This window comes from Balaenoptera acutorostrata, chromosome 12, assembly GCF_949987535.1.
Source record: "Balaenoptera acutorostrata chromosome 12, mBalAcu1.1, whole genome shotgun sequence".
Lineage (NCBI taxonomy): Eukaryota > Metazoa > Chordata > Mammalia > Artiodactyla > Balaenopteridae > Balaenoptera > Balaenoptera acutorostrata.
This window is the reverse complement of record NC_080075.1, coordinates 83054543-83073551: the sequence shown is the minus strand read 5'-3', so window position 1 is coordinate 83073551 and position 19009 is coordinate 83054543. Positions and strand designations below refer to the sequence as shown.

Here is a 19009-nt window from a genome sequence, read left to right as displayed (position 1 = left end):
GTTTCTGGTATGGTAAGTGGTACGTGATACATATCATATACAATACGAAAATAAAAAATACCAAATTGCTGATTTCTCTTTGATCGTAAAATGGTCCAAAAGAAAAACTCAAAACAAAAAATTTGGAAAAAATCTAAAGGATGGTATGGGTATGTTTTCATTCACACATTCTAAAATACTTATCGAAAGTCCATATTTTATGTTCTTAATGCTCACATAAATGGTCCCTTGCCCTCAAAAAGCTTATAATCTAACTTCCTGTGATCACAGAAATGTTCTCTAACTGTGCTATCCAATACAGTAACCATTAAGCTACATGTACCTGTATTAACCACTTGAAATGTGACACTGATACGAAGAAAGAAACCTTTAATATTATTGAATTTTAATTAGTTTTATTTAAAATTTAAATAGCCACATGTGGCTGGTGGCTCCTATGTTGGACAGCCTCGACCTAGAGGACAGGTAATATCCAGAGTGAAGAAATAATTCTGCAGGTAAAAAAATATCACTAACAAATGACAGAAGGAGAGTCTTAAGAGGAAAAGACAAGTCCTCATTGGGTGGAATTAAGAATAAATTAAAAAGGAAGAGTGAGGTAAAGACAGTAAAGTAACACAGCAGAGCAATGTGCTCTGCACCAGGAGACAAGGGAAACATAAATGCATCCACCTGGTAACCAGCTACGCAGTCTTTCACACGTGACTTTCTAAAGTGAAGCACTTCAAACATTACCTCTAAAGTACCTTTTAGCCCTAATATTCCATAAATCCATGAAAACAACGGAAACATCCTGAATTAAGAATGAAGCCAAAAATTCTAAAAACAAATTTCAATTGCCTTGCTTTTTACAGTTCAATAAAACATCTTACCTCGTATTTGAGGATCAACAGTAGCACTTCCTAAAATTTATCATCGCCCCAGAGAAAGGACTGCACTTTTGTACATTATGAGGTTATGTTTTGCAATTTCTTATCTTACTAAGTTATGAAACATGCCTTGCACAAAAAATAGTTCATAAGTGTTTAGAAATTATGTAAGTAAAGAGATTAGTCTTCACGTAAAATGGAACAGGAGACCACCGAGGTGGGGTGGCTACAAGGAAAAGAGAAGCTAAATAGATCTGGAAATGAGCAGGGCTAATTCATCTACCAACAGCATCCCCTTTGAAGTCATTATCATTGGTGCAAAGTACCCGAATTCAAAGTTCCCCATTAGATATTCACAATAAGAAATGTATTACATCATATTTTTAAAACACAGTATTTTACCTGCTTTTTAGCTAGCATGTAATGTCCTAGCAAACTATGTACCAGAGATACATTTTTGAAGGCCTGTGAGTTCACGGGTTAAACTGCAGAGTCATGAAGACGATTACAGTGTTCACTATGGGTGCCACTGTCACACTACTTCATTTGTCACCAAGTAAAAACTATTTTATTTTCTTCCACATCAGTAACTCATATTTTATCACAGATCACTGAAAAGTAGAAAAGATAACATTTGGATACAATGATGATAATAATGCTCACTCTTCCAACATGAAAATAAATTGTACCAATGAACTGAGGAACAAGGAAAAAAAAATAACATACCAAACTATTCCTGCCTTTTCTAATTAAAGCAGACATGGTTCCACAAGCTACACAAAATGTTTTCCAAAAAATAAAGAAAAATGTTATCACAAGTTGAGATTTGTATCTTCTATACCAAGTACGCATTAGATACAAGAATTATTACTAAAATGATTAGTAATGGTGTGGGTCTCTCAGCAAAATAACATTTATTTGGTATTTAAAGACTAGAAAATTGTAAAACTTTGTCAAGCTTCAGTAAACAGAAATGGGTAAGAAAACATGCCTATTTTTATCAAAACACACATTAAAGACAAGTTCTGCTCTGAGGCTCACTCCAAAAAGTAGGCCTAATAGAGTCCCAAGTTAATGATGCATTTTTGCTGCATTTTCAAGGCACAGCACAACTAAATGTTTCAACATGTTTCTAAATGTGCTGATCACCACTGATTTAACGATAAGAATACTAGTAGTAATATATCAGGAACGATCAGCAATAGCATAATCTTTAATATTTATTGATCTCTCACTACGTACCAGTCAGGATGAAATGCTTGTAATATACAATACCTAATTTAGTCCTACCTAATGTAGGTGATATTATCTTCCTCGTATTATAATGAGAACACTGAGGCCCGGGTTAACTTGCCCCTCCCCATAAAGTCGATAAATGCAGAGCCAAGGATTCAAACACAGCTCAACAGTTAGAATCCAAAGCTTACCCTTCTGGCTAGTAGATGGCCACCAGGTTAGACAGAGGTACCAGTTAGATTGTGCACAGCAGGTAGAGGGCAATATGAACCTTCCCAAATTTTAATTCAGACGACCCAATAAGGACCTTTTACATGCATATCTGAAGGACACATTTAAACTGAAATATAAAACCAATCTCGACACCATTAGATCACTAGTACTAGTCTCATGAAACTAAATTCTACCAAATATGGCTTCATCATCAACACTTACATAAAAAATTAATTAATTAATTAAATAAAGTAAAATAAACCTTTCTGCTCTTTGATTTTCTTCCAGGATGCTTCTACAAAGCAAATTATTTTCAAACAAATTTTAGGAGTTTAAAATACTTGCTATAAAAACACCATAAGTTCTTTACAATGAATCAAATGATAGTGTTTAAGAAACAGACAGGACCTCTTCCCCAGTCAGAATATAAATTTCTTTTCCTTTCTTTTTTTTTTTTTTTAACATCTTTATTGGAGTATAATTGCTTTACAATGGTGTGTTAGCTTCTGCTTTATAACAAAGTGAATCAGCTATACATATATATATATCCCGATATCTCTTCCCTCTTGTGTCTCCCTCCCTCCCACCCTCCCTATCCCACCCTTCTAGGTGGTCACAAAGCACCAAGCTGATGTCCCTGTGCTATGGAGCTGCTTCCCACTAGCTATCTATTTTACATTTGGTAGTGTATATATGTCCATGCCACTCTCTCACTTTGTCCCAGCTTACCCTTCCCCCTCCCCGTGTCCTCAAGTCCATTCTCTAGTAGGTCTGCATCTTTATTCCCATCCTGCCCTTAGGTTCTTCATGACCACTTTTTTTTTTTTTTTTAGATTCCATATATATGTGTTAGCATATGGTATTTCTTTTTCTCTTTCTGACTTACTTCACTCTGTACGACAGACCCTAGGTCCATCCACCTCACTACAAATACCTCCATTTCATTTCTTTTTATGGCTGAGTAATATTCCATTGTGTATATGTGCCACATCTTCTTTATCCATTCATCTGTCGGTGGACACTTAGGTTGCTTCCATGTGCTGGTTATTGTAAACAGTGCTGCAGTGAACATTGTGGTACATGACTCTTTTTGAATTATGGTTTTCTCAGGGTATATGCCCAGTAGTGGGATTGCTGGGTCGTATAGTAGTTCTATTTTTAGTGTTTTAAGGAACCTCCATACTGTTCTCCATAGTGGCTGTATCAATTTACTTTCCCACCAACAGTGCAAGAGGGTTCCCTTTTCTCCACACCCTCTCCAGCATTTATTGTTTGTAGATTTTTTGATGATGGCCATTCTGACTGGTGTGAGGTGATATCTCATTGTAGTTTTGATTTGCATTTCTCTAATGATTAATGATGTTGAGCATTCTTTCATGAGTTTCCTAAGGGCAGACTTTTTGTTTGTTTTGTCTATTGCCATATCCTCAAACCTAAAATAGTGCCTGGCATTTAGCAGACTCTAAAATAATGTGTCAACTGAGTTAATTAATTGACAGCACAACAAAGATTTTTTTAGAGTGATCTCACAAGTACCACAAAAATTCAAAATTGGAATAGAGCAATAAAAGGACTTACAGATACATCAAGGAGGTATATTTGTATGGAATCTGTAGATCTGACAGTGAGAACAAGAATACTTTCCTGATATAGATTATTATCCTGATGAAAGGGCAAGCTATACTGGTGATGGTATACATCTACAATCTAGATTATTTAACATGTCATGTTACACTTATGGGAGAAAAATGATTTCAGAATACATATTTTCCAAAATCTGACCATTTTTTACACTTCAAAATAATTGATTAGTTCTATCATTACCATCTTTAATATGCCCATATTTTAGCTACTTATTCTTTCATAAGGTAAACAGAATGATAGAATGCTTAATAAAATTCAGAGGAAAACGTTTTCATTAATTCTGTTCCCAACAAAAATATTAGCCATGGGGCTTCCCTGGTGGCACAGTGTTTGAGAATCTGCCTGCCAATGCAGGGGACACGGGTTCGAGCCCTGGTCTGGGAAGATCCCACATGCCGCGGAGCGACTGGGCCCGTGAGCCACAACTACTGAGCCTGCGTGTCTGGAGCCCGTGCTCTGCAACAAGAGAGGCCACGATAGTGAGAGGCCCGCGTACCGCGATGAAGAGTGGTCCCCGCTCGCCGCAACTAGAGAAAGCCCTCGCACAGAAACGAAGACCCAACACAGCCAAAAATAAATAAATTAATTAATTAATTTAAAAAAAATATATATTAGCCATGTAAATTAATCACTAAGTGGATTAGGTGAAAATGTGGTTAAAAAAACCTAGAAAACACAAACTGTTCCTTCTAAAGAACTGTAGAAAGTTTGGTTAGTTGCAAAACTTATACTTTGAATCTAAAGTTCTATAAACACAAAATAACATTTATATACACTTTATTTCATCTTTTTCTTCTCTTGTTTCCATTTTGCTAGGGAAGACTTAGAATTTAAAGGCATCATCCCCACTAAAAAAACAAAGTACATGGTGAACTTAAATTATCTCTTTACAAGATAACGGCTGCTTTTGTTTAATTTTAGGATTCTTTATATTAGAGCCCTGCTCATTGTTTTATGGCAAACAATAAGCTTTGCCAGTTTCATCTGAAGGTTACATTTATCTGTCAGCAGAAAAGGAATGACTGTAACAAGTTCTATTATGTTCAACTATTCTCTCACCAATTATTTCTCACACTAAATATAAATGTTTTATTTCAAAGAACTTTTATCAGGGATAAACTTACAAAAAGTTCTTTTATTCGTGTTCTATGCCTTGGAAACAAAAGGCTAAACAGACAGTGTGTTACTACTAATTGCCACCTTTCATGCACTGGTTTCAAGATGTGAAGCTATATTTATTTCTATTATTTAGCATAGAAGAAAATGTTCTGGAAAAGAAAGGACCAAAAATAATAATAATTTGGGCCTACATGTATAACTACATGTGATAACCATCGCTGAATAAGTCAAACTTGATCAGAAACTCAAGGGGAAACCAATTAAAAAGCTAGTTATCACTCAGAACACCAAGTCTGAAAGAAAAAATTTAAAGACTTCAGAGTTCTCCTCCAGATCAGTGGGATTCAATTTCATTAATAAGTGACTTAGAAAATACAGAATCGGCTAATAAGATGTCCTGAAACTTACCAGTATTTCAGATGTTAGCAATGTGTAAAAGAGAAACAAGAGTAAAAAAAAAACCACCACACTAAGATTTGACTTCTCCTCCACCACTGATTTAATCTCTGGGACCCAGCTGCCTCATCTATTTAGTAAATACTGTAATATTATGTGCCCAAAATGAAGATGGGACTAGAGCAATGTTTTCTTGGATTCTAATCCAGAATAATTGGAGCATGCTCTTAGAAGTCTAACCTCTGTGTTAGAACTGTGATGCCACCCTGCAGAACCATGTAATCTTGACCAAGTTATCCAATCTGCCTGTGCTTCAATTTCCTCATTAGTGAAATAGGGATAAGAATCTAAATTTGGGAAGGATCAAATTAGAACATATAAAGCCTTCAGAATCGTACCTCGTATACAGTAAAAGTTCATCCATCATAAAAACCATCAATATTATTAATGCCACCAAGAAGGTTTTTCATGTGTAGTGAAATACAGGACATATGTGACTGACTGTCATTTCAAGATCTACTTTATGATAGATAGTAACACCATATTAAGAATCATACCAATGATTATATTTACAAATGCCTAACAATGGCAATAAACTCTGCTGACATCATACTGGGTATAAGGCACCTGGCCAATGCAACAAATAGTAACAAGAGAATTTGAGGAGCTGATTTATAAGGTAGTAATAAGTAACAATTTCCACAAGGCATCATCTCTCTCCCAAATGTTTACAATCAACTTTGAAAATTAATATTTAATCATGAGAAAAGGATGATTTGATTATTTCTAAGGAAAACTAGTCGTAAAATCATTAAAGTTTAAGGGAAAGGCACAAACTCCAATAGAGAACCATTGAAGAAATTTCCAGAGAAGTTAGTTATAAATAACTGAGAAAGGATGCTATTCACATAGGGGTTTAATGTCAACAAAACAAGGGGCAAAGGATGAATAGAGACATCAATGATATGAAAATTGCCCCCCTATACCACTACCACTATCACCCGCCCCTTGAACAAATGACTAATTTTGAAGAAGAGACACTGAAGGTCCTCAGAAAAATGAAGAATACCTATCCTTGCTACAAGTCACTAGGGAAAAAAAGGCATTCTCAAACCCAGTTTCAACAGCCTATACTTAAATAAGAATAAGCTAAAATGAATAACATCTTTAAAAAAGCAAACAAAACATTTATGTAATAATTTTTATGACTGGGGAAATCAAGATGGCAGAGAAGTAAGATGCTGAGCTCACCTGCCCTACGAACTCATCAAAAACACATCTATACATCTACAGGTGGAGCAACTCTAGCTGAAAACAACCTGGAGACTAGAAAATATTGCTTCTATTTACAACCAAGGCTGTAAAAAAAGATTCACACAGAGGTGGGCAGGAAGGGAGAAGAGATCAGGTCGGAACCTGTGTCCCTAGAAGGGGACACAGAAGAGGAAGGGGATATCAGAGAGTCAGGGATCCTCCCTAGGGAATGAGGGATTTGAGATACACGTTAGACAACCCAGCCCTGTGGTCCCACACCAGGAAGACAAGTCTCCTTAACTGTATTGAAAATCAGTGGGACTTACTTACTTAGAAACTGAGATATAAAATATGACCTCAAAAGCACAAAACATGGAGGGGGGACGAAAAAACGTAGATCTTTTAGAATGTGTTTGAACTTAAATGACTACCAGTTTGAAAAAAAGTAGATATAGCTATAGGTCAACATATATGAACCTCATGGTAACTACAAATCAAAAACCTACAACAGATACACAAAATCTAGAGAGAAAGGAACACAATTATAACACTAAAGGGAATAGACTAAAAGAAGGAAAGAACAGAGAAGAACTACAAAAACAACCAGAAAACAAGTAACAAAATGGCAATAAGGGTATATCTATCAGTAGTCACTTTAATTGTCAATGGACCAAATGCTCCAATCAAAAGATATGGGGTGAAGCAACAAGGACCTACTGTATAGGAGAGGGAACTATATTTGCTATCTGGCAATAACCTATAATGGAAAAGCATCTGAAAAAGAATATACATATGTAGGTAAACAATCACGTTGCTGTACACCTGAAACTAACACAACATTGTAAATTAACTATACCTCAATTTTTTTTAATGGTTTAAAACTAAAAAAGATATAGGGTGACTGGATAAAAAAAAACAAGACATACCTATATGTTGCCTGCAAGAGACTTATGTCAGAGCTAAAGATGCATGCAGACTGAAAGGGAGAGAATGGAAAAAGATATTCCATGTAAACGGAAGCAAAAGGAAAGCTGGTGTAGCAAACTCTTATCAGACAAAGTAGGCTTTAAAATGAAGTTTATAACAAAAAGACAAAGAAGGGCAACACATAATAATAAAAGGGTCAATCAAAGAAGAGGATATAACATGTGTAAACATATATGCACCTAACATAGGAGCACCTAAATACATAGAGCAAGATTAACAGACATAAAGGGAGAAATTAACAATAATACAGTAACAGTAGGGGAATTTAACCCACCACTTACATCAATGGACAGAACATCCAGACAAGAAAAAGAAATAAAAGGCATCCAAAATGGAAGGGAAGAAGTAAAATTGCCACTATTTGAAGATGACATGATACTACATATAGAAAAGCCTAAAGTCTCCACCAGAAAAACTATTAGAACTAACGAATGAATTCAGTAAAGTTGCAGGACACAAAATTCATATACAGAAATCTGTTACTCTTCTATACACTAATAATGAACTATAAGAGAAAACAAGAAAACAATTCTGTTTAAATTTCACCAGAAAGAATAAATACCTAATAATAAACTTAACCAAGGAAGTGAAAGATGTACACTCTGAAAACTATAAAACACTGATGAATGAAACTGAAGATGATAACAAGAAAGGAAAGGTATCCCATGTTTATGTATTAGAAGAATTAATACTGTTAAAATGTCCATATTATCCAAAGCAATCTACAGATTTAATGCAATTCCTATCAAAATACCCATGACATTTTTTACAGAACTAGAACAAATAATCCTAAAATTGATATGGAACCCAAAAAGACCCTGAATAGCCAAAGCAATCTTGAGAAAAAAGAACAAAGCTGGAGGTATCTTGCTCCCTGACTTCAGACCATACTATAAAGCTACAGTAATCAAAACAGTATGGCACTGGCACAAAAACAGACACATAGATCCATAGAACACAACAGAGAGTCCAGAAATAGGCCCACACACATATGGTCAATTAATCTTTGACAAAGGAGGCAAGAATATACAGTATGAAAAAGACAGTCTCTTCAATAAGTAGTGCTGGGAAAACTGGATAGCTAAATGTAAAAGAATAAAATTAGAACATTTTTTCACACCATATACAAAGAAAAATGCAAAATGGATTGAAGACCTAAATGTAAGACTGGAAACCATAAAACTCTTAGAAGAAAACATAGGCAGGACACTCCTTAACATAAATCACTGGAATATTGTTTTGGATTTCTTTTGGAGAGGCAAGATAGGGGTAGAGGATTAAAAGGTACAAACTACTACTATTTATTACATAACTACTTTATGTAATAAATAAAACATATGGATATATTGTACAGCATAGGGAATTTAGCCAATATTTTATAGTAACTTTAAGTGGATTATAATCTATAAAAACACTGAATTACTAAGTTGTATGCCTGAAACGAATATAATATTTTAAATCAACTATACTTTAATTTTTAAATATTTCCTTATACATTATATTGTTTCATTTCACCATCAAAGAACCATTTGAATTAAGATATGGTCTTGCTATCTCAGTAAAAATATCATTTGAATTCTCTAAAATCCATCATTGCATTAAACAAGAAAACAATATTTTAAAAAATAATAATTTTAATTTAATAATAATTTAATAATACTTTTTCCATTCAGCATTTGTGTTATACATATAACAAATATGCATAAATGCATATTTTTCATTTTTATTTATTTTTCTGATGATTTTCATATTTATAATGCTGCACCTATGGAAAATATGGTCTCCAAAAATTAACCTATGCACCTAAGTCAATTAATCTACAACAAAGGAGGCAGGAATTTGCAATGAAGAAAGGACAACCTCTTCAATAAGTGGTGCTGGGGAAACTAGACAGCTATATGAGAAAGAATGAAATTAGGACATTCTCTAACACCATATACAAGAATAAATTCAAAATTAATTAAAGACCTAAATGTAAGACCGGATACTATAAAACTCCTAGAGCAAAACATAGGCAGAACACTCTTTGACATAAATCACAGCAATTTTGGATCCATCTCCTACAGTAATGGAAATAAAAACAAAAATTTTCTAATGGGACCTAATTAAACTCAAAAGCTTTTACAGGGGCTTCCCTGGTGGTGCAGTGGTTGAGAATCTGCCTGCCAATGCAGGGGACACGGGTTCAAGCCCTGGGCTGGGAAGATCCCACATGCCACGGAGCAACAGGGCCCGTGAGCCACAATTACTGAGCTTGCGCGTCTGGAGCCTGTGCTCCGCAACAAGAGAGGCCGCGATAGTGAGAGGCCCGCGCACCATGATGAAGAGTGGTCCCCTCTTGCCACAACTAGAGAAAGCCCTCACACAGAAACAAAGACCCAACACAGCCATAAATAAATAAATAAATAAATAAATAAATAACATGAATTTCTTTAAAAAAAAGCTTTTACACAGCAAAGGAAACCATAAGCAAAACAAAAAGACAACCTACAGAATGGGAAAAAATATTTGCAAATGATGCCACTGACAGGGATTAATTTCCAAAATATACAAACAGCTCATATAGCTCAATATCAAAAAAAACAAAACAAACAAAAAAAACCAATCAAAAAATGGGCAGAAGATCTAAATAGACATTTCTCCAAAGAAGACATACAGATGGCCAACGGGCACATGAAAAAATACTCAGCATCCCTAATCATTAGAGAAAGGCATATCAAAACAAAAATGAGGTATCACCTCACTCCGGTCAGAATGGCCACTATCAAAAAGTCTACAAATAATAAATGCTGGAGAGGGTGTTGAGAAAAAGGAACCCTCCTACACTACTGGCGGGAATGTAAATTGGTACAGCCACTATGGAGAACAGTATTCAGGGACCTTAAAAATCTAAAAATAGATCTACCATATGATCCAGCAATCCGACTCCTGGGCATATGTCTGAAGAAAACTGTAAGTCGAAAAGATACATGCACCCCAATGTTCACTGCAGCACTATTTACAATAGCCAAGACAAGGATGCAACCTAAATGTCCATCAACAGATGAATGGATAAAGATGTGGCGTGTGTGTGTATATATATACACACACACACACACAGACACACACACACACACACACACACACACAATGGAATATTACTCAGCCATAAAAAAGAAGGAAATAATGTGATTTGCAGCACACATTATTTGGATGGATGGACCTAGAGATTATCATACTAACTAAGTGAAGTAAGCCAGACAAAGACAAATATCATATAACATCACTTATATGTGGATGATAATGATACAAACGAACTTATTTACAGAACAGAAATAGACCCACAGACATAGAAAACAAACTTATAGTTACTAAAGGAGAAAGGTGGGGGAAGGATAAATTAGGAGTTTGGAATTAACATATAACACTACTACATATAAAACAGATAACCAACAAGGACCTACTGTATAGCACAGGGAACTATACTCAATATTTTGTAATAACTTATAAGGAAAAAGAATCTGAAAAAGAATATATATATGTATGGATCACTTTGCTATACATCTGAAACTAACACAACATTGTAAATCAACTATGCTTCAATTTAAAAAAAAATGGGCTCAGCTTAAAAGTGGTGAATTACAATTTTCATATATAGTAATCAACCAAACTTTATATTCGAGGTTGCCAGTACTTCATTCAGCGAGAGAGAATACATATTCAATGTGATGATACTGAAAGATCTGAGGTATAAGAGTCAAATAAGAATTGATGAGGACTATCTTCACACTGGGGAAGCCCAAAACTACATGTCCACAACTATCAAAAGGGATGTATCAATAACAGGAGAGAAATCCAATCCATTTCACTCTGTGTTCTGTGTTACTTAGACTGACCCAGAACCAGCAGAGAGAATAACAGTAAGGCCCTTATTTCATGTTACTTCAAGACAACAAGACCCACAACAAAGATAAAAGTATATGACAACTGAATTTATCAACTATAAAACTAATGAAATATACCAAAATGTTCATGAATTGTATCAATGTACATTATAAACCCTGACCCTATATAAGGTTGTACTGCTAAGAGTTTGAACAAAAGGATTAGAGAGGAAAAGAAGAGTTTTTTATCTCCTTTTTATTCATATCACCAAATAAAGCAGCATAAATAATGCCCATGCAGATCCGAAGCCACAGGAAGATTGATTTCCTCATTGTCACCCTTCAAAATCCCTGCATATTCCTACTTACAGACCTGTACTAAATGGACATTTCACACACCATCTATAAAGCTATCCAACGTTGCCCAGCCTATACCTGACACTTATAAAATACTTATAATGTGTGAGAACAACTATAAAGTTCTAAGCTATTACACACACACACACACACACACACACAAATTCAGCAATCCTGAGAGACAGACAATATCCTTTCCCATTTTACCGTAGAGGAGACACAGACACAGAAACGTTTATTTAGTAACTTGTCCGAAGTCTCACAACTAAAATGCTGCAGCTGGTATTTGAAGCCAGGCAGTCTGTTTCCAGAGCCTGTGCTCTCAGACACTACGATGTCCTACTTATCTGAACCCCGCCTCTTCCAGCTCAAATTCCCACTTCTCTCAGATGTTTCTATGACCATTCCAGGCATTGCTTTCTTCCTGTTCTAAATTCTCACTACCAATAACCGCAGAATTCATCTGGCATTTACTCTTATTTAACCTTATGAAAATACACATAAGGTGGTACATTTGTCTCATGTTTTCATGAAGTTCTTTAATTTCCTAGTACATATTTTGTATCCCCACTAAAAGTAAATTTTCCTTTGCATCCACCACAACTCCTAGCAGTGTTACATGCATAGCAATATCATCATTTTAACTAAATTTATATAAATGCATTATTTCATTTAATCCTCAAACACCCCATAAGTTAAATATTATGATTATAAATTTGCAGGTAAGTAAACTCTATGAGCTCAAAAATCATCATTGACTTACTGAATGAATAAATGATTCAATGATCAATAGAAACAGATCCACTGATATTCTTTAATTCTAAAAGCAGAGCTCTCAAAAACAAATAACAAGAAAACTCTTAAGAACTCAAAATATAAGATTTAGTCAAGATACAAATGAACAATAAGTGAAAAATATAAAAGTCAATTTAAGAGGAAGACTACATACCTAAGACTGTGTAGCTAACTCTTTCAGCATGTATCACACTGCTACTGTCATTATCTATATACATGTCTTTCAGAGAATGAGCACTTTATACCCTCAGCACCTAACTTAAAGAAGGATCTCAGCAAAATGATTAAATCAAGTAATTAATGAGATAACTTCTTTAAGGAAGCACTGTGTGACTCTAACTTCTGAAAAACTCTTCAAAGAGAAAAATGTGTACTTCAGAAACCAAGCTGTATAACGGCAGCACGAAGAAAAAAATGTGGATATAAGATACATGAAAAGAAAAAGAAAAAGAAAGCACATTACCCTCATCTAAATGGAGAGAAAAGTAGTATGATTCATGGCAGGCATATTTACAATGTTATCTTTAACTGTGTCAATCAATGTAGTGTTCATTACAGGAAAAAAACTGAAACTTTCTCTGCTGTTCCCAGACCAAGCAGCTTACCAGACTTTCTTCCAGATTACTAAACCCTGCGTGTATTTCTGTTACTGCTGTCAGTGTACTGAATTACAATTATTTGTGTCTTGCTCCTTTACTAAACTGTAAGCTCCTTCAAAGCTTTAGTCATTTTTATATCCTTCGTTCAATACCTGGCATGCATTTAAACCTCACTAAATATTTAATGGATGAATGGATGATGGACAGACTGAAGGATAGATGGATAAATCTGAATAAATGAAACAACAAAAACTACCCAAAAACCACAGGGGTATTTACATCTCAAGATCCATATGCTTTCCCTGTAACTAAAGATTTTGATAATGTACCTGAGGTTTATTCAAAAGTTTCTGATTTAAAGTTTCTACAATGGACTGTAGGACTCCCTATCTCGCAGCCATGCCATTAGCAACACCGCAATACTGTAGACCACAGCTGACTCTTGGCCTGCGTGTAGGAGCGTAAATAAGCACAAAGAGATGTGGAATGTCCTAAGCTTTCAATAAACGAAGAGGCATAAAGACTGTTTGCTCTGAGATACTGCTGTACAAGTCTATTTACAGCCTTTTCATCATGAGTCTTCTAAGTCTAGGCCAAATTACACTGCAGACTGACAATAACCACAACTGAAGAGATGAACACACCGGAAATAAAGAGGGAGAGGCTCTGGGGTCAACTCCACAGGCTGTGGTTGGGAAGACAATGGTGTAGGTGTCTGCAGTGCTAGTTATTCTAACACATCTCTATTGCTGATGAGCTTCAAAGTTAAACTAGAGACTGTAGGAAGAGAATGAAAGCAAAACACTAGAGAATTTGAAGGAAATAAGTCTCATATTTTTATATAGATTCTTAACTATGTAATAAACACTCATTCACAAAATCAGAGACAGGAAGTATAGAAAGTGATCTGGGAATTGACCCTGGAATAAAAACAAAGTCCAAATTATCCACAAGGAAAACAATAAAAAATAAATACTTCTATATCTGCATTGCTAGATCACGTTCTATAATTTTCAGATTAAAAAAACACATACAGGGCTTCCTTGGTGGCGCAGTGGTTGAGAATCTGCCTGCCAATGCAGGAGACACGGGTTCGAGCCCTGGTCTGGGAAGATCCCACATGCCGCGGAGCAGCTGGGCCCGTGAGCCACAATTACTGAGCCTGCGCGTCTGGAGCCTGTGCTCCGCAACAAGAGAGGCCGCGATGGTGAGAGGCCCGCGCACCGCGGTGAAGAGTGGCCCCCTCTTGCCGCAGCTGGAGAAGGCCCTCGCACAGAAACGAAGACCCAACACAGCCATAAATAATAAATAAATAAATAAATAAATAAAAATTAAAAAAAAAAACACATACAGATTAATTTACCCCATTACAAATTCAGAAACCTATTTAGATCAACTGTATAGCTGATCTAAGCTAACCTTCTAGTATACACAGTAAGGTAGCTGGTGAAACTCAGAGGTGCGATTGAATAAACCACCAGAATTGGGGAAAGGACAAAGCATGTTCCATAACAACTGAGATACGAGCTCTACTAGTGAGATAAATAAACCTAAATGTCTGGCACCCAATGAAAAATACAAGGTATGCAATAAAGTAAGAAATTATGGCCCATAACCAGGAGAATAATCAATTTCCAAGAAACACCAATAACATGATAAGGAAAGACATAGAAAATAAAGACCCAAATCTAACTCCTAGGAATAAAAAATTCAGCAGCTAAAATGAAAAACACACTGATGTCATTAATAGCAGACACTGCAAAAGAAAAGATTCATAAGTTTATAAAGACATAGTAATAGGAACTATCCAAAATGAAACAGAGGAGAAAAATACAGAAAAAAGTTAACTGTGAGACAAATCAAGTGGCTAACACACACGTAAGTGGAGTCCCAGTAAAGAGTATGCATATTGGAGATGGGAGGAAGAAGAGGAAAAATACCTGAAGAAATAACAGGCATGAATTTCCTAAATTTAGCACAGAAGATCCAAGAAAGTCAATAAGCAACAATCAGAATAAACCTGAAGGAACTTCTCTGGTGGCGCAGTGGTTAAGAATCCGCCTGCCAATGCAGGGGACACAGGTTCGAGCCCCAGTCCGCGAAGATCCCACATGCCGCGGAGCAACTAAGCCCGCGCGCCACAACTACTGAGCCTGTGCTCTACTGAGCCTGCGCTCTAGAGCCCGCGAGCCACAGTTACTGAAGCCCGTGCACCCAGAGCCCGTGCTCTGCAACAAGAGAAGCCACTGTAATGAGAAGCCTGCGCACCGCAACAAAGAGTAGCCCCGCTCGCAGCAACTGGAGAAAGCCTGCGTGCAACAACGAAGACCCAAAGCAGCCAAAAATAATAAATTAAATTTAAAAAAAAATACTTTCCTGCTAAAAAATGCTAACCATCATTAGAACCTTCAGCAAGTCATAATCTTTTTGCAACAGTAACATCAAAGATCACTAATCACAGATCATATAACAAATATAATAATGAAAAAGTTTGAAATATTGCAGAAATTACCAAAATGTGACACAAAGTGAGCAAATGCTGTTGGAAAAAATGGCGCCCACAGACTTGCCTGATGTAGGGTTGCCACAAACCTTCAATCTATAAAAGACACAGTATCTGTGAAGCACAATAAAGCAAAGTGCAATAAAACAAGGTCTGCCTGTAAATGGTCTAAGCACGCCAATTAAAAGGCAGAGATTGCTAGATAAAACAGCAAGATTCAACTATATTCTGTCTACAACAAACACACTTTAAATATAAAAAAACAAAATGTCATTGTACATCCAGCATTAGAAAAATAAGAGAGGTATTTAATTTAAAGAACATCAGAAATCTGATCTCTGTTAAGGAGAAAAGTTCTTTATGCTTTTCCAGAATTTAGGTAAAACAGTCCTCATAAACCACTCCATATGTTTAACAGACAAAACTAAACTGTCATGTTATAAGTCAGGGTAGCGGTTCTGTTGGGTGAGGTGACCAGAAGAGGGTGAAAGGAGAGGGCACAGGGAGGCTGGTTATGTCTGTTTCTTAATCTTGTTCACTTTATGACAGTTCATCAAATTGCTCATTTATGATTTGTTCATTTTCCCACATCTACAAGTCAATAAAAAGTGAAATTAAAAACTTTAACTTCACTTGAAACAATGCTCAAGTTTTGATTAATAATCTGGAATCTCAGGTACCTGGTACCAGAAAAGGGGTACCGTCACAGATGAGAAATGAAAGCACTGGTGTCATCAAGGAGGAATATTCCCTACTACAATTTTGCATTTTGTTTATTCATCAGTCTTTTAAAGCCTACTTAATGCACTTAAAACTAAAATATATCTATTATGACATTCCCATCGACATGTACCAAAAACTGCTGCTGCTGCTACTGCTACAGCCATATCCACTATTAACACAACCACTGCTGTACACTGAATGCCTGCGCTAGGTAATATTATCTCTTAGGTTACTAAACCATCACAATCCCTCTACAATTTCCCCATTTCACACTTGACAAAACTAAAGTTCCGAGAAGCTAAGTGACTTCCCAAAAGTAACACAGCTAGGAAGTTCAGGACCAGGACACACACCCATGTTTCTGACTGAAAGCCTCTTGCCCCTTCCAGTGTACCATACTATCGCTTCTCTACATCAAATATGTGTCAATACCAGGCATGCGATCCCAACATTTGTACATATCATGGATTTTTTCCACGGTTATTACATATAGCATCTAAACTTTTAGGATTAAAAAATGGTACACACTGAGGTCAAAACATTTCTTAAAATAATGCAGATGCTTTGTCTACAAAATATCAATGTGATTCTTAATAGACTTTTACTTACTACAAACACAATATTTAAACAGGCTGGCCTGTATCAGAAATTGGAAAAAGTGCATCACAGAGTTATTTATATGTTCATTAAATACATGTGATAAAGGGATTCACTGCTGTTACAGGCAAGTATTTACATATTAATGAAATCTTGACAGGAAAAGACATTGTGTGATCAAAAAGAATTATAGAGACTATTTCCCAAATGGTAATTCGACCATTCAGAAGATGTTATAATCTACTTAAAGATCCCATGTTCTGAAATGATTGGTCAAGGTATTTAATGTTTGGAAGAAAATGAATAATGAAAGAAAAATCTCATCTCCATTAAAAGAGTATCATTTGGTATCACTAGGTAATGCTGAATCTAGTAACAGAATTTTAGGAAAATGCATTAGTTTAAAAAAAATAAAAAATAAATAGGGGGACTTCCCTGGTGGCGCAGTGGTTAGGAATCCGCCTGCCAATGCAGGGGACATGGGTTCAAGCCCTGGTCCGGGAAGATCCCACATGCCATGGAGCAACTAAGCCCATGTGTCACAACTACTGAGCCTGCACTCTAGAGCCTGCGAGCCACAGCTACTGAAGCCCATGCTCCTAGAGCCCGTGCTCTGCAACAAAGAGAAGCCACCAAAATGAGAAGCCCGCGCACCGCAACAAAGAGAAGCCACCAAAATGAGAAGCCCGCGCACCGCAATGAAGAGTAGCCCCCGCTCGCCGCAACTAGAAAAAGCCCGTGTGCGGCAACGAAGACTCAACACAGCCGAAAATAAATAAATTAATTCATTAAAACCTTAAGGATATTAAAAAAAAAGCTAAAAAGAAAATAGTACCTTCTCAGAGATTTTTTAATTTCAAATAAAGTCATAAACTTTACATCACGCTGTATACCTTAAACTTATACAGTGCTATATGTCAATTACATCACAATAAAACTGGAAGAAAAACATCATAAACTTTAAACTATATCAAGCCACATTAAAAACATTTGACAAAAGCTATATATACACTAAAATAATGATGCATTTAAAAAAATATTTTTAATAATTTCAGGACATATTTCTTCCCTAATACCTCTCAAATTTTTTCCCTGAAAGCAGGGTAATAATCCCTTTTCTGCTTTTCTCATAGACATGCTATGAGAATTGTATATGAATCATAAAATTCATTTGTAAATTTTTTTAAAGTTTCATAATCATGAAATGTTTGTCGAAGACAGAGGAAATAAATTAGTAAATCATTACACCTTCATTTCTTTAGTATAATACTTCTCAGAGTACCAAATACATAACAAATACCAACATACTTTCCAAGGTCCATAAAAATTACTCTAAAAAAATATTTGTTTCCACTTTCATAATCAATAAAATTGCCCTAAATCTATTTTGTTGCTTTAAATAAATAGAAAGACAAGAACTAATCAAGTCAAAATCTAAGATGCCCACAGTGCCAGGAGACATGCAAAGCAATTCTCCCACTGCCAGCCCCAGACCCTGCTCCCAGACAAGGAAGGCTCTTAGGCCTTTCCTTTCCTATCCAACCACCAGGTTATTCTTGGATTCAGAAACTGCCAACTTATCCCATTTTGTAGCATGTTGCCTGCATGCCTCTCTCTAATGACAGTCACCGCAGAAGGCCACATACTTATTTCAAGCCTAGAATATAAACTAATTTATTGTTCTTTGCTCATAGCAGTTCAGAAATAAACTGCACATACGGGAATTGAATTTTGGTTAGGTAACTAATCAATTTTTCAATTTTAAAGGATAAAGAAACACTTTTATGTTTCCCTTGAGAATCAAAAAAGTGAATGCGGGGCTTCCCTGGTGGCGCAGTGGTTGAGAATCTGCCT

At 35.9% G+C, this 19009-nt stretch overlaps 1 protein-coding gene across 1 annotated transcript in view; it reads right to left on the bottom strand.

Annotated features, from left to right (window-relative positions):
• The window catches only part of NBAS (NBAS subunit of NRZ tethering complex), a 345265-nt gene that overhangs the window by 216350 nt on the left and 109906 nt on the right, over positions 1-19009 (bottom strand). The window lies entirely within an intron of this gene.